The sequence below is a fragment of the Alligator mississippiensis genome, chromosome 4, assembly GCF_030867095.1.
Source record: "Alligator mississippiensis isolate rAllMis1 chromosome 4, rAllMis1, whole genome shotgun sequence".
NCBI lineage: Eukaryota > Metazoa > Chordata > Crocodylia > Alligatoridae > Alligator > Alligator mississippiensis.
The window spans coordinates 212484225-212490173 of record NC_081827.1 but is presented as its reverse complement, the minus strand read 5'-3'; positions in this window follow the sequence as shown (position 1 = coordinate 212490173).

The window sequence follows — 5949 nt, the reverse complement described above, 5'->3', positions numbered from 1 at the left end:
TTTTACTGCTTAGTACAGGCTTATTGTCTGGTATTAAATCCTAACCTTTTGGGCTTGGTGGGAGTTCAAATTTTCGTTTCAAATTGCATAGGTACAATGTAATCTTATAGGTAAGAAAATTCAGTAACTGAAAATATTGAAAATATATATTGAAAATACTCCATACCAGTTTCACTTTGAATATCATGCACTATACACTATTAACAGGTATTATATATGCTATAGGAAAATTGGCATTTTCTTCTCTCCATTTCAATGGAAGTTAAACAGGCATATTTGGGGGGGGGGAATGGCAAAAAAGCTGATGCTTTTGTTGAGGTTGTATGGCTTGCTGGCTTTCAGAGCCATCTTTACAGTCTGTTCTTTAGCACTGATATCCTCCAAAGTAGAACTCAATTTCTACCACCCCACCCTTGACCCAAAAGTGAATGTCTATTGGGTTGGGGGGGTCGCTGTAACTCATGGTGCTTCACATGTAGCACTGTGAGTTACAACAGGGAGCTGCACATCTGTCAGTGCCCTTAGAGACTAAGTGGGTCCAAGAGGCACAACTTTTCAACAGCCTGTTTTGTCACATGCTATGAATGGGAAAGTTGTACAGAGATTTGCAGTGAGGTGGCATCAGTATGCTGATGCCAACCAACTCTCTCTCTGTCTCTCTCTCTCATCTGACCCAGGACATCTCTAATTGAAGGAGTTCAGCTTCCTCTTATGTCTCAGGTTCATAGCTCCTGGATCCTCTGCTATGCCTGGATCTTCAGATGGCAGCCGTAGCTAGAAGCGCCTTTCACAGACTCCCATCTGGTGAGAAGGCCACAACCCTTTCTTTCAGAAAGGCCACTATGATCCATGCCTTTGCAACCTCAAGAGTAGACTATTACAATCTGCCCTATGCAGGGCTGCCTTGATGAACATCCAGAAGCTCCAGCTGATGCAGAATATGGTGGCCTGCCCTCTGACAGGGGTGGGTCAACTGGAGCACATAACTCCAGTCCTCCAGTGGCTGCACTAGCTCCCTAAAATTTTCTCAAGCAAAATTCAAGGTATTGGTGTTGACCTATAAGGAACTATATGGTCTAAGCCATATGTACCCAAGGTACTTCCACCTTCTTTATGCCCCATCTCAGTCCCTAAGGTCAGCAGGCTTCAGGATCCTCAGCTCTGGAACTCCTTCCCTCTTGAGGTCCACCAGAACTAGAACCTGAACATCTTTCAGAAGCACTGTAAGATTTTCCTGTTTAGACAGGTGTTTACCAAACAGAGTTAGTCTGGGGGTACTGTTAGGCAATTTCTGTTTTATGCTGCTATGCTAACTGCCTTTTAAGTTGTTTTGTTCTCTTGGTCATTCTCCTGTTTTATAAAAGTTATTTTGTTCTCTTATTGTCAGCTGCCCTGACCCTTTATTGGGAAGGGCAGCATATAAATCGAATAAATAAATACATTTATAATATATATATTTAACAAAATCTGTCTCTTCCCCTGGATCTGGGAACCTTATTTCCAGAACTTGCTCAAACAAGTGATGGCTGGTTGCATTCTGTGAAGACTGTTTGACATAGAGGTAATGTCAGAAGAAAACATTTTGTCTTGCATGTTGATTTTCATTCTAGGACTTTATGCAGGTATGTTTTCCTCATGTTGAAATTCTGGACCAACATGTTTAGACTCAAGGCACCCCTTGGAAAATGTTTTCACTCATTTATGATTATAGAAACATAACAGAGCAATTCATCTGCTGCAAAGAACTCAGGAAGGCCACAACAGGTCAGAATGATCTTAACACTGTGTATTCCTATTTGAAATCTCTAGTTTTATTTTGCAAATCATGTTTGTCTACCTAACAGTGTTATCAACATTTATGTGGCATCCTGAGGCACCATGGCACCCTGATTGACAATCACTGATCTAGTCTACCACTTTTCAATCTATGGGCCTTTGTACATGCAACAAAACTGGCCTTTAAAGCGGCTTAATTGCCCTTTTGCACTGCTTTACTGGTGTTGCTATTTACACTCTCGGCGGCATGTTCTGCTTTAATGGCATTGCTATTTACACACTCAGCGGTGTATTCCACTTTAAATGACTGTTACGTAGCACGGTAAAAACCCATCCAAGGTGTTTTAGTTCGCTATGTAACAAAGTGCAGGGGTGCTGACATGCTTGGGGAAGCTTGGGGTTGGCAGGCTTCCAGCATCCCATGCACCATCCACACCACCTTCTCCCACCGCTTGCACACCCAGCCACCCTCCTGCCGCCTTGTTGCTCTGTCCCAAGGGCGAGCCAATAATAATGGGTTCCAGGAATTCCAACATTATGTTTAATACAAAGGCTCTCCCAGTATAATAAAACCGTTCTTAATTTTATGTTTGAAGACTTTTTTTTTTTTTTGTTCCCATTATGTGTTGTCAAACTTCACTGTGACTGAATTTAATGGTGAATTAACAACATGTCATCATGTAGCAACAAGTAAGATGGGGCAGAACAATAAATTGCAATAGTAAAAAAACCCAACTTTTCCAGGTCTGAAAAACTGTATTATTGAAAAACTGTTGCGCATGATCCAGCCCAGAAGTGCATGTTGAGTGGGATTTCCCTTACAATTGGTGCTCAGATCTGCTATAGACCATTGTGGTACTGGTGACTGGAGCTAAGAGAAGGGAAACTATCTCCTGCATTCACCATGCTGAACCCAGGAAGCATTTAGGAGAAGGCACCTGACTCAAATGCAGAGGGGACAAGAATCGTCTCTGAGGGATGGTAGAAAAGGGAGTGGATTGGGACATGAAGTTTATAGAGAGAGAGGCACTAGAAGATGACAGAGTGAGTAAATGATACAGGGTGCATTTACACATCTGCATTTACTGCTCAGTAACTGAAATTACTACACAGCCTGGGCGTGCATGCCTACATGTGCATGCCTGTACTGCACAGTAAATATGGCGAATTAGGCTGACTTGAGCGTAAATTTGATACATGCGTCATGCAGGTATCAAATTTACGCCTGATTAGTTACTGCACGGTAACGCAAGTATAGATGCCTAACTTTAGTCCCAAGTCAATCGACACACAGCATTCATGTGCTTTAACACCTGCACGTGTAGATGCCAGTCCATTCCCACTTACTGCACTGTAACTTACTGCGCAGTAAGTTCAAACTAGCATAAATGCACACGTAGACACACTCACAGAGAGCTAAGGGATGGAAACTGGAATTGGGAAACAGGGAGAGGATAGGATCTGAGTTTGGAAGACAAATTGGATGGGGAACAATGAACAGTGGACCGGCTGGGAAAGACACTGAGAGAAGGAATATATAAGTGGAGTCCAAAACTTGCAAACAAGTTAGAACTCAAGCAAGGAAGCCCACAAGAGAAGACTATACTATTTGGGCAAAAAAAATAGAACAAAGAACTTGTGTGAAGGAGGAGACAGGACTTTGACAAGGAGTCTGGACAGGATGAGGCTTGGGGAACATGACAGAAGTCTCTTTGAACATCAAAGAATATTCCCTGTCAGAGCCTGAAATGGAACCCAAGGTTCCTAAGCTCCTCCATTGTTCTGCTATCAGAAATCTACTGAAAACATGTTTCATCCCTCTCTCCTGCTGGTCCATGCAGAGAATGAGAACCTAATCTTGATATAATTACTGTATTGGCTCAACAGCCAATGCTCTATGCAGTAGATTTAAAAGTCCCAGTCCTGTGGATGAACATGTCAACATGATGGAACATAATAAAATGAATGCCTGCTTGCTTTTCTAAAAATATTAGAAAACTATGCACAAAACACTATGTTAAAAGATCATTCAGGTTAAACAGCCAAGCACTGAGAAGTTAGAACATGCCATAATTAAGGTTTCTTGGGGAAGCTTATTCACCTCTCTTGTTCATCATTTTAATAAGATCATCATCAAAATAAGACACTCCAGTGCACATGCTTCTCTCCCTGAGAGGATGACAGAACATTCAGTTCCAAATTTTGGTTGCATCACATAATGCACCAGAAAGAATTCAGATATTACAATGATAAGTATAACGTAAGAACTATGTAGAATAAGTTTTTGCATTTCTTCATTTCTGTATGTAACTTGCTTAATCATTCACCCCCTCTTTTTCCTCAGAACTCTGCATAATATAAATCTCACTGTCTTCTATTCATCTCTGCTTTTAGACTTCTTATTCCAAAATTATTCTTAACTGTTAGTTCATAGAACCTGCACTTCCTTTCAATATTGAAAGAAGTTTGAGAAACTTTCCAGTTTGGAAACTGGAAAGATTTTTTTCCAGCAAATTCTAAGAATTTCCATCAAATTTCTAAATAAGCATCTTTTTTCTTTCTCTACTGTAGAATAATGACTTGGTAAGACAATTTTTCCATTACTAAAGCTTAACTCTGCATTTCTTACCTCCTACCATTTGCTTTCTGTCTGATCAACCATTGGAACAGAGTCAGTATAACAAGGAATACACGTACATCTTTTAATATATAATAAACTTCTAATGTTAGTGCCTAAGATTTCTTTGATGAAGTACAGAGCCTTACATTAAAAATATAATCCCTGTAGATTGGAAGACAGACTAGATAAATACTTTTACTAGACAAGTTGATTACTCAAATAATGTAACTCAGAAGTTTATTTCTGCCTAGTCAAATGTTTGCTTAATACTGCTGTTATACCAATGAAAATGTGATGCAACTGTAGACTGACAAGTCATTTATGCATTATGTTTCTGCATTGGGCTGTATTGAGATATACTCTATTTTTTTCATCCTGACGGGAAGTAATAAAAAGTATCACATTTACTGCATGGCAGAAAAACATAGTCCATGTCAAGTAAATAGATCAGAGGTAGGAGCAGGAAAAACAGCTAACAGGACAAGGAGGTCTAATTACTGTTTTAAACATATTATCATAAAACAAGCCCTGACATAAATAGCAGGAACCACTGGCACAGATTTTAATGAGTTCACTTACTGCAGGGTGAGTTTGAGCTTGATAAAATTTGACATCAATGCTAATTATATTTTGCTATGTACACCTAATGTGTAACTTTTGCTACAGTTTATATCACTGATGAACTTGACTCTTTTCTCCATGATGTAAGGCCAAACCCTTCTTCCATTGAAGTCCATGGGAATTATGTTACTGACCTCAGTGGTGCCACTTATTTAGCATGGGTCTGATACCATCTTCCTTATGTGTACTGAACAGAATCTTAACAATAAAGCAGGCCCACTGAAATCAAGATGCTAAAACAGACAGAACTGGGCTTTGTAAGACTAAGAAAATGAGGCACAGCAAAAAATGTTATATACAAAACTAATGTTATGATCATCTGTGTGCGTTAAAGAACAGCTCTACTTCAGCAAGAACAAGGATGTTTAGCCCAAAGTAATGGTCAGTTTCTAATATGGGGAATTTTCATTTTGAATGAATTTCCCACTGCAGCTGCATTTTCATATTACATAGTTCTTATAATCTCCAAAAATATTTTGTAAAAGTTGGTGTGTTCAGTTAAAACATACCATAAACCATCTTACAAGTGGGTGAAGTAATTTCCTTTAGGAAGTCAGGAATTATGTAATAAGGTAACACAAATAGATAATGAAAACTGTGATATAAGGAAATGCTTTATCTCTTCAGCTTGTGCTCGGTTAGAAAGGAATGTAGGATACTTATTCAAAGTACAGGCTAAGCTTATTTTAAAGTATAAAGTAAAAGAAAACAGTAATTTCGAAAATAAGGCAACAGAACAGAGCGTAGGTACTATATATTTAATTTCATTTTCATTATTCTCAAACTAATACATTTTTTCCAGGTTTCCACATCTTTTATTATGCCAAGAATTAGACTATCATAAACAATCCTTGCAGATAAAAACATGGTCCATCTTTTATCTATTACAAACTAAGTATAGCTAGGCAGAAAATGAAAAAAGTATGCCATTT